Consider the following 11,579-nt stretch of genomic DNA (forward strand, 5'->3'; position numbering starts at 1 on the left):
GATCCTTTATATTCGCTAGCCAACACAACGCGTGATGGTCACTGACGACTTTGAATGGCCTGCCATAAAGATAAGGGCGAAATTTAGCTGTAGCCCAAACGATGGCGAGGCATTCCTTTTCGGTCGTAGAATAGTTGAATGAATCATGGGGTTTTACGTGCCAAAACCACTTTCTGATTATGAGGCACGCCGTAGTGGGGGACTCCGGAAATTTTGACCACCGGGGGTTCTTTAACGTGCACCTAAATCTAAGCACACGGGTGTTTTCGCATTTCGCCCCCATCGAAATGCGGCCGCCATGGCCGGGATTCGATCCCGCGACCTTGTGCTCAGCAGCCCAACACCATAGCCACTGAGCAACCACGGCGGGTCGTAGAATAGTTGCCTTCCGCTTTTGACAGCGACCGGCTACACTCTAAGAAGAATTCCGGGGAAAACGGGAGTAACTGCGCAGTTAGTCCCAAAAAGGGCGCTTTCGTCCCTCAAGGGAGTAACTGCATGGATGTGCGTGCCGTGTGCAAATTTTGGAGAGTTAAGTGTTTAGTCCCTGGTCGGAAAGAGAGCAACGGGAGGACGAACGGCAACAGTTACTCCCCAAGCGCTCCGCTGTTTTTTTGCGTGTCGTGAAGTGATGCGGCAAAAACGGTATTGTCTATAAATCGTGAACAGTTCGAAGTTCGTGCGCTGTCCATTGAACTACATGCAAAGCAGCACTTTGCCTCTTCGTGAGAAAATTGCGTGAAATTTAAAGTTGGAATGTGAAGAGCCATGCCCTTCGTGCGCACCCCATAAGTGAGCGATACACATTAAACGCGCAAGTCATTGATAGACTGCCAGATTTTGCTGGTCAATAGTACCTAAGTTCCTTCCGTTCCAAGGAGATTACTAACTTAACTGAAGCGATGTGTAGCTCAAACGGGACACACTAAGCGACAGAGCAATTGTCCTTCTCTGTCGTGTTAGGTGCCCCGTCTGAGCTCGCTACACGTTTACATCGTGTAGTGCCTCAGTTTAAAGCACCCTAAGAATACTCTGGCAGATTTCTTTTCGCACTCACTTATGGTTGCAAGTACACTCAACGTTACACTCTCCCCGCACAGCATACACAAAATGCCGAGTTGCTTTTACATTGCCGCACCTGTGTTCCGCTGCTTAACCTGTCTCCATTTCCTACCCTGTCAACCAATCTGCCGTGGTGCAGTGGTCAGAGTAGCTGACATGGGAGCATGAGGACCTGAGTTCGAATCCTGCTTTCGGGCACTTTTTTTTTCTTTTTTTTTCAGCTCAGTAATCTTTTTTATAAGCGTATAAATGCCTAATTTCATTAATTCCACCTTTGCGGAGCATCGGAAATAATGACCGTTACTCCTTTGTGGAGCATCGGAAAAGAGCAACTGTTAGTCCTCGGAGGAGTAACGGCATGGGGAGTAACAGTTCATCCCCTCGCACTTACCCCCTAAAGGGAGGAATGGTTGTGGCAGATCAGTTGCTCCCCTAAAGGAGTAACCTCAATACTCCTTTTCCTCCTTTTCTTCTTAGAGTGATAGCGTAAGCTATCACCTGTTCGACTCCGTTTCTCCTCTGGACTAGAACGGCACCGAGGCCTAGGCTACTGGCGTCAGTATGGATTTCTGTATCGGCGTACTCGTCGAAGTGCGCAAGTACCGGTGGTGACTGCATGCGTCGTTTGAGTTCTTCAAATGCATCGGCCTGCGGCGTTTCCCACTTGAACTCAACATCACATTTAGTTAGACGGGTCAACGGCTCGGCGATGCGTGAAAAGTCCTTGACAAAACGCCTGTAGTAGGCACACATGCCAAGGAATCTACGCACTGCCTTCTTGTTGATGGGTTGCGGGAACTGTGCGATTGCAGCTGTCTTTTGCGGGTCTGGACGGACACCAGATTTGCTGATAACGTGGCCTAGGAACAGAAGCTCATCGTAAGCGAAGCGGCATTTTTCCGGCTTCAGAGTAAGCCCTGACGACTTGATGGCCTCTAGTACTGTCGCAAGCCGCTTGAGGTGATCGTCGAAATTTCCGGCGAAGACGACGACGTCATCCAAGTAAACGAGACAGGTCTGCCACTTCAATCCTGCTAATACCGTGTCCATGACGCGCTGGAACGTTGCAGGCGCCGAGCACAGTCCGAATGGCATAACCTTGAATTCGTAGAGGCCGTCTGGGGTGATGAAGGCGGTCTTTTCGCGATCCCTTTCGTCGACTTCTATTTGCCAGTAGCCAGACTTGAGGTCCATCGATGAGAAGTATTTAGCATTGCAGAGCCGATCCAATGCGTCGTCTATCCGTGGGAGCGGGTATACGTCTTTCTTCGTGATTTTGTTCAATCGACGATAATCGACGCAGAAACGTAGGGTTCCGTCCTTTTTCTTCACTAAAACAACTGGAGACGCCCACGGGCTTTTCGACGGCTGGATGATGTCGTCGCGCAGCATTTCGTCGACTTGGTGTCTTATAGCTTCGCGTTCTCGCGTCGAAACTCTGTAAGGGCTCTGGCGGAGTGGTCGAGCGCACTCGTCGGTTATTATGCGATGCTTTGCGACTGGTGTTTGTCGAATCCTCGATGACGTCGAAAAGCAGTCTTTGTATCGTCGAAGTAGACTTCTGAGCTGTTGCTGCTTAATCGCGGGGAGACTTGGATTTATGTCGAAGTCTGGCTCGGGAACGACGGTCGTCGGGGTAGATGCGACAGAATCCGAGAGGACAAACGCATCGCTGGTTTCCTGAATTTCCTCGATGTATGCGATCGTCGTGCCCTTGTTGATGTGCTTGAACTCCTGGCTGAAGTTTGTCAGCAACACCTTTGTGTTTCCTCCGTGCAGTCGAGCGATCCCTCTTGCGACGCAAATTTCACGGTCGAGCAGTAGACGTCGGTCGCCTTCGATAACGCCTTCTACGTCAGCGGGTGTTTCGGTGCCGACAGAAATAACGATGCTGCTGCGAGGCGGGATGCTCACTTGATCTTCGAGCACACTCAAGGCGTGGTGACTACGAGGGCTCTCCGACGGTATCGCTTGATCTTCCGACAGCGTTACTGACTGCGACTTCAGGTCGATGATTGCGCCGTGTTGGTTCAGGAAGTCCATGCCGAGAATGACGTCTCGTGAACACTGTTGCAGGATAACGAAGGTGGCAGGGTAAGTCCGGTCATGAATGGTAATTCTTGCCGTGCAGACTCCAGTCGGCGTAATGAGGTGTCCTCCAGCGGTCCGAATTTGGGGGCCCTCCCATGCAGTCTTAACCTTCCTCAACTGGGCGGCGATGTGTCCACTCATTACGGAGTAATCGGCCCCTGTGTCGACTAAGGCAGTGACTGCGTGGCCGTCGAGAAGTACGTCGAGGTCGGTGGTTCTTCGTCTGGCGTTGCAGTTGGGTCTTGGCGTCGGATCACGGCTGCGTCGTCGCGTCGTCAAGCCATCTTTCGTCGGTGTAGTCTTGGCTTCCTGACTTCGTCGGGACGGCGGCCTGTCGTCATTAGGTCGTCGAGATGGTTTCTTTGTCGTCTTCGTCGGCGGCGGAGGATTTTCGTCAGTTCGACGAACAGCAACCGCACCTCCATCGGTTGCTGCTTTTAGTTTTCCGGATATGGGCTTGCAGAGCGGCCCCGGGCTGGGCCGGTGTATGGTCGGTGCTGCGGCGACAGGTAGCGGCCTGGTGACGGCGAACGGGACGGTCGTCGAGGGCTCCACTGAGTAGCGGCGAGGTAGTCGGCGATGTCACGAGGGCGTTCACCTTCTCTCGGGCGCTGTGCGTTGACGGCGAAGCCTCGCAATCCCAGGTCGCGGTATGGGCATCGGCGGTACACATGGCCGGCTTCGCCGCAGTGGTAGCAGAGCGGGCGGTGGTCAGGAGCGCGCCAAATGTCCGTCTTCCTCGCGTAGGTGCGCTGGGCGACGGGTGGTCGTGCTGGCGGCGGCGGCGGCGGACGACGGAATTGCGGCGTGACAGGGTCCTGGCGCGGTCGCGGAGGGGGACCTTGACGGCGTGCGACGGCGGCGTAGGTCATCGCTTGCGGCTCAGGCTGCGGCGATTCAGGGGCTACTCCAAGTTGCTGTTGGAGTTCCTCACGCACGGCGTCGGCAATCGTAGCCACTTGAGGCTGTGATGATGGGAACAGCTTTTGTAGCTCCTCCCTCACGACAGCTCGGATAGTCTCGCGTAGGTCGTCGGTGGCCAGTGACTGAACTCCGGCGTAGTTTGTCGAGTTCGTGCGGCGGTCGAATTGCCGGTTTCGCATCTCGAGTGTCTTCTCGATGCTGGTGGCCTCGCGAAGAAACTCGTCGACAGTCTTCGGTGGGCTTCGTACCATCCCGGCAAAAAGTTCCTCCTTTACACCACGCATGAGTAGGCGGACTTTCTTTTCCTCGGACATTTCCGGGTCGGCGTGGCGGAATAGGCGGCTCATTTCTTCTGTAAAAATCGCGGTGGTCTCATTTGGTAGTTGCACCCGGGTTTCTAATAGCGCTTGGGCTCGTTCTCGGCGTACAACGCTTGCGAATGTCTGCAGGAAGCCGCTTCGGAATAGCTCCCAGGTCGTCAAGGTGGCTTCTCGGTTCTCGAACCACGTCCTGGCAGCGTCTTCCAATGCGAAGAAGACATGTCGCAGTTTGTCGTCGCTGTTCCACTTGTTAAAAGCAGCGACCCTCTCGTATGTCTCAAGCCAGCTTTCCGGGTCCTCGAACGTTGAACCGCGGAACGTCGGAGGCTCCCTGGGCTGCTGCAGCACGATGGGAGATGCTGGGGCTGCCATTGGGGTGGACTTGGTGGTGATCTTCCTGGTTTCAGGCAAAAGTCCGTGCTCCGGGGGCAGTTGTTGAAGACGGCGGCTTGCTCGATGGTCCGGGACTACGTTGGTGCTGTCTTTGCGGGCCGGGCTTGAATCACGGTTTGTCGGGGGCGTCCGGTACATGAAAGAAAAGCACCTCCACCAGATGTCACGTGGTGGTGACGTTAAGAACACAGTAGCGATACTGTGAAAGGCAAAAACTAACTTTTATTGGGCGAACCTGTGCCCACAAGAACAGGCTACACTTATAGCACAACGATAGCGGCGAACAAGGTCGGCGATCGTCGGAAATCTGATCAGCGGGTCAAGCGCGTCGGCTTTTATACAGCAGTCATCGAATGTTCCAGACTAATCGTTGGGACCCGCATGCCTTCTACAAAGTTCTACACCATTCGTGTCAAGCGATGAAATCAGATAACACAAGGTTCGGCGACAACAGACAGCGGATAGAAGCATCGATAACTTTCCAGAAACTTCGGATACATGCAGGCGCGTCCCGCGCTGTGCGATAACATTTGTTAGGCGGCCAAACGTGGTCGCCCGATAAAGATAAGTACACGTGTCACTGGTGAAGAAATCGGCGCGCAAATGCAAGCCTGGCCGGAGCAGAGGGGGCAAAACGGAACACCTGCTTTCGCAGAAGCGGGCCAGGTGTGGCACGAGGGGAGAGGGCATCGCCGCGACGTGCCTCTGCCTTTTCGCTCGTTTCGCTGCGTTCTTCCGCTCCCTTACTTGGTCTGAGTTGTACTGGCATGGACAGCCACGTTTCGCTATTGCAGAGGTTTCGCTATTGCGGATGTGGATGCTTCGAACTGCACAGCGGTACGTGCTGCTTGAGCCAGCAGGCAGCAGCAGCGTGCGGAGCCAACGCCGCATGCCACAGGAGTCGTGCGCTAAGAGACCGAGGAAGCAAGCAGCGGCCACCAAGGCATGCGGGCGCGCGAAGCAGCTAAGCCCGATTGGGGGTGAGAGAGAGGCACGTCGCGGTGATGCGCTCTTCCCCCATGCAACACCTGGCGCGCTATGGCGCCAGCAGGTGCTCCGTTTCACCTGCTCTGCTCTGTCGAGGTGCGCTCGTGACATGGCGTCGCAGCCAGCGGAGGTTTAGGTGCCGTTTCGCTGCTACAGACGCCCGCTTTTTCACTCGATGGGCCATTTGACGCTTTCGCGTCAATAGCTGCTTCCGGATATTTCTTTTCTTATTGTGAGTGCAAGCTAACGTGTGCTTGCGCGTCTCTCATCTTCCCTTACATTTGTTTTTATTATTATTGCAAAGGCAGGTTTTCTTAGCCTGCTGAACAGAGCCCATCACTTTTGTTCGGTGCTCGTGGCTGGACACGAGCGCATTTGCATTTCGCGCCTGTAAAACCGCTGTAGCTACGGCAGGGAGTCGAACCTGTCTCCTCGGGCTCAGCAGCAGAACGCCATGTTCACTAGGCCAACTTGGCGGGTGTATGGTTAAAAAGCTTTAGGACACACTGTTCTTGTTTTTCTTACATAATATTAAACTAACACATATGGGGAACCAGCTCTGGCCAGGAGGCGCTGCTGCTGCCTGAATGTGCAAGTGAACAAATACCGATGGCGTCCGGTAAAGAGGCAACGAAAATGGCACGACATTGTGAACGATGACAGGCACGCCGCTGTATCAACTTTTGTGAGAGACCGACGCGTCGAGCCAAGACATGTCTACGGCAGTGCGTGTTGTCAGAAGCGCGTGCGCTCCTGCGTTCCAGCGTGCTGGTGCTTAACCAGACTGGAAAACGTGTGCCTCAAGATGAGCGGCGAATTTGGCGATGCAAAATCGTCGCACGCGCTACCGTAAATTGCGCCCACCGCTCGATCGCTAGGCTGTGTGTTCGGGCGCTGCACTCGGAGCGCGAAATTTCAGGGCTGGTCGACCATAGCGCCTCACGAAGTCCGTCTTCTTTATAATTTTTTTTTTTTACTTTTTTTTCGTTTTCATGAAATATTACCGCAAACGCTGCATGCGGTCGCGTCGCAATGAAAGCGCCATTCCGTCAAAATCGAATGAATGTTTCGATGAACTTCTAAATAAATTGATTTGCAGTTTGGTCTTCCATTCGCGGTGACATATGCCGTTCGATAACAACACGAGGCACCGGGTGTTGCCTGTCCGCCACGAAGTAAAGCTCTCGCATTATATTGCCCGATACTGTACACAGCCCTTTGAGTCAACAATTAAGATGGACCGGCAACGAATTTGTGAAAATTACTGAAGTTTTCTCTGAGGTGGTCTTTACTCCAATGCAAAATAATAGCGAGAATAATAAAATTATTTCTCCATTTCTGACGGAGCACAGCGCGCCGAACATCGCGTAACAGGTCTGATTGCATTCGTCGAAGCGGTCACGTGCCGCAATTATATACACTTGAACGAAATGCAGCCACATTCCGTGCGCAGCAGCTTCAATTTACTCACATCTCAATGTCCGTAGCTCTTTGCGTTTTTTTTTTTCCTTGGCATTACTGGTGAGTACTGGCAAAGAACAGATCAGGTACACATATGTGTACGCTGTTAGTTGACTGGATAGAGTCAAGCTATTTAAGGAAGTTCAGGGTTTCACAGAAGCCCGTCTGGTCGGGATGGAACATGGTGAAAAGGTAGACAAAAACCCGGGGCACGACGCCGACCAAAGTAAAATTTAAAGGAAAAGAAGACATTTCGGCTCCCAGACGGGAGCCTTGTTCACAGGTAAAATAAACACAGGTGATCGAGCAGCTCGTTTTGAACACGTGACGCAAGCAGCACGCATACACTGACGGCAGATTGCCATCGCTCCTGTTCAGTGTGTGCGGCGTAGTCTGAATATGAGCGACTCAAGATAAAGGCGTTGATGTAGCCATTTTTTCCCCTGGCACGGACATGTGCCTTCCCCAAGTCGATTGCGTGGCCGCTTGAACCGGCATGCTCAGACAAAGCACTGGAATTCACATTCGTTTTTTCCCACGTCGTAATTGTGCTGTTTAAGACGCCTCTCAATGTCACCAGTTTAGCCATTATACGCGTAGTCAAATTCGAGCATGGGACAGCGTACACAACACTTGGGAATTTCTCTTTTGATAATTTGTCCTTAACGTTGACGAGCGATTCTCGTAATTTCTGGTTTGGAATGTGTGCCACTTGAACGTTGTAAGAACGCAGAACACGGCTTCGAGCTTGACTTGTGGACGGGATATATGGCATTCCGGCACGCTTTTGACCAGAGGCAGCATAGGGTAACTGTGTACGCGCCATTTGTCTTTCAACGGAATTCGAGAAAGAACACGAGTAACCACAGGCTGATAGTTTCTGCCGTACCACGCTTACGACGACTGCGCCGTCTTTCTGTCTTGTGCAGATTTTCTGCGCACGTCGTAGAAGCGTGGGAACGACTGCCCTTTTGTGAGAAGCAGATTGCGTAGAGCCGAAATGCAAGCAGCGTTCTGCGTGAGTTGGGCTTTCTGAAAACTCCGAACGACAAAGTAGACCCCTTTCTTTCTATCAGCAAATCAAGGAACGGCAGTTTGCCGTCGACTTCCTCTTCTACCGTGAACTGGATCGCTGCTTCGATGCTGTTCAGGTGCGAAGTGAACGACTGAATTGCTTCTTTGTGAATGATGCAAAAACAGTCGTCCACGTGGGGAAAAAATGCCTTCGGAGCAGGGCTAAACGAAGAAAGCGCTCGACTTTCAAGTGATTCCATTGTCAAATTAGCGGCGATTACCAATATAGAAGCTCCCATAGCCGTTCTGTGGACCTGTTTGTAGAAACTCTTTTGGAACGTAAAGTACGTATTTAGCAAACAAAACTGCAAGAGCCGAAACAGGTCCGGTGCATAGACAGGCGATCTTTCGCGTGGAGTTGCACCCGACTCCAGAGCGGTTTTGCATACATCCACGGCCAGTTCCGTCGGCACACTAGTGAAAAGCCATTTCACGTCAAAAGAGAGAAAGATGTCGTTTTTATCCAGTACAACGTCACGGTCTTTGTCCATCAAGTCATAGGAGTTGCGGATATGAGTGGTACGTTGTCCGACAAGGGGCGAAATGCACGATGTAAAAATCCTCATAGCTTGTGGAGGGGGGAGCTCGTAAAATCTACAATTGGACGCATGGGGACGCCTGGCTTGTGAACCTTGGGGAAGCCATAAAGAACTGGTGCTGAACCATTATGACAATCGCTCGTCAATTTTGAGGACAAATTATTAAAAGAGAAATTTCCAGGCGCTGTGTACGGTGTCCCATGCTCGGATTGTGACTACGTGTATATTGGCGAAACTGGTGGCTTTGAAAGACATCTTAAAAGGCCCAATTACGACGTGAGAAAAGAAAATGCGAAATCCAGTGCTTTGGCTCTGCATGCCGCTTCAAGCGGCCACGCAATCGACTTGGGGAAGGCCCGTGCCCTTGCCAGGGAAAAAGGGCTATCTCGACGCCTTTATCTTGAGTCGCTCACGATTCAGACTACGCCACACACTCTGAACAGGAGCGACGGCAATCTGCCGTCAGTGTATGCACGCTGCCTGCGTCACGTGTTCAAGACTATTTAAGCGAGCTGCTCGATCACCTTTGTTTATTTTACCTGTGAACAAGGCTCTCGTGTGGGACCGAGACGTCTTCTTTTCTTTTAAGTTTTCCCTTGGTCGGCGTAGTGCCCCGGGTTTTTGTCTACCTTTTCACCAGTCAAGCTATATATAAATCGACGCGGTTGCGCGACCACGTGTGTTGCAAAAAAAAAAAAAAAAAAAAAAAACGAGCAAGATGATCTCAGCTCCTAAGTCAACGTCATCACCATACGGGAGAAAAAAGGAAACGCTCAAAGAAAGAAATACGCTTTAAAAAATAATAAAAGGACGCGTGGCACAATGAAGCAGCGTTTGAGGGCGTCCAGTACACGGCTCCGAAAAGCGGCCGCAAAGCGTCCCTCTCTCGCGCATAAGCTTGAAGAATGGGCGCCGGACATCGGCTGCCGAGCAAACAGTAAGTGCCGCGATATTCTCACCGAGCCCGCGCCAAACGCGGCGCACACATTTCATCTTCGCCAAAGAAGAACGCTCTTCGGTTCGTGCCCCACATATTTCGGCCGGAAAAACGGCTACTGCGCGGACACACGCCGCGGTCAATCCAAAACACGTGGCCAACGAGCATATATATATATATATATATATATATATATACCACGCCATATAGGCTTCTCGGAACACCCGCGTGGTGTTTCTTTGTGTGTGTATATCTATGTATATGCAGAGTCTCGACAACTTCACCACTCGACTTCCGTATAGCGATGGGCACCGACGCCGCTCTCGCATTGCTTATCGCAGCACGATCGTTTTGGGGCCCGCATGTGGAGTAGCGTTCTTCTGATTTATGCGGAACGTTCTTAAATTTCGGCGATTTGATCCCTCTCGTGCGGCCTTTTCTTTCTTTTTTTCATTCGAGCTCCCGTCTTTTTCTTTCTTTTTTTTTGCGTTTTGTTGCGTGCGCACACCAGGGTTTAAAATGTTTTCTGAGCGAGCTCAGAACGTATACATTCAACAACGAAAAAAAAAAGACCATAAAAGAGAGAGAGATGGATAAGAAGAAGAAGAAAACATTCCCGTTTTACGGGAAAATTTGCTCTGGCGAGAAAATAGGAGCCGGTCTTTTTGCTGCGTCCTCGGAGCGGCAGTGACACAAATTTTACGAAGTGGCCGTCTGTTAGAGGCAGGTGGCCGCGTCCACAGGTAAAACGCATCCGACAGCTGGCTTGCGTTGTCACGTGGGTCAGATATGCGCTCCGGCGTTCTGTCTAACGATAAATGCCTCTTTGCAGGGTCTATTAACAAAAAAAGAAAGAACAGGGCTATTATGGGGCTTTACGTGCCAAAACATCTTTCTGATTATGAGGCACGCCGTAGTGGAGGACTCCAGAAATTTTGACCACCTGGGGTTCTTTAACGTGCACCTAAATCTAAGTACACGGGTGTTTATGCATCTCGCCCCCATCGAAATGCGGCCGCCGTGGCCGGGATTCGATCCCGCGACCTCGTGCTCAGCGGCCTAACACCATAGCCACTGAGCAACCACGGCGGGTCAAGAACAGGGCTGCGCTCTTTCAATTTTGGATGGCATTTCCTAGCACGACGATTGCATTGCTGTCAGAAGCATAAACGATGCACAAAGCTCGTTCAAGAAATGTCGCAAGAGCCATCAGTTGATCGAGAACGTATTATGACGCCTCATCCTACAAACGGCTGGCAGGGTAATTTGATCAGACAACCACCCATCATGCTTTCACTTTAAAACCGCAGTAATAAATTAATTGTGAGGTAATGCAAGAGAGGAAATGCAATAGCGACGGCTTCCCGTGCATTGCGGGCACGGTAAAGAAGCCCCTGACAGTCAAAATTAATCCGGAGTCCCCCCCTATACGGCGTGTCTCATAATCAGATCGGGGTATTGGCACGTAATATCCTCAGATTTCAATTCACAGTCCCGTAGAACGCAATGTAGTCTATTTATACAGGAACACACAAAAAAATTAACCTGGCCCCAGCAGACACCGTTAAAGTCTGTGACGTCACGGTGTCTCTGACGTCACGGTGTCACGGGATGGTGCCATCACTTCACTGTGATGGCACCATCCGCGTTTCGTCTTTTGCATCTTTGCTAGCAGGTACAGCTGTCTCTCATACTAAGAGTGATTTTCTTGACATTATAGAAGGTTAATTTTACGAATACAGCTCAACTTGCGTTCCCTCTGGTGTAAGGAAAAAAAAAACTCACCCGATC

Source organism: Dermacentor andersoni, chromosome 1 (assembly GCF_023375885.2).
Source record: "Dermacentor andersoni chromosome 1, qqDerAnde1_hic_scaffold, whole genome shotgun sequence".
NCBI lineage: Eukaryota > Metazoa > Arthropoda > Arachnida > Ixodida > Ixodidae > Dermacentor > Dermacentor andersoni.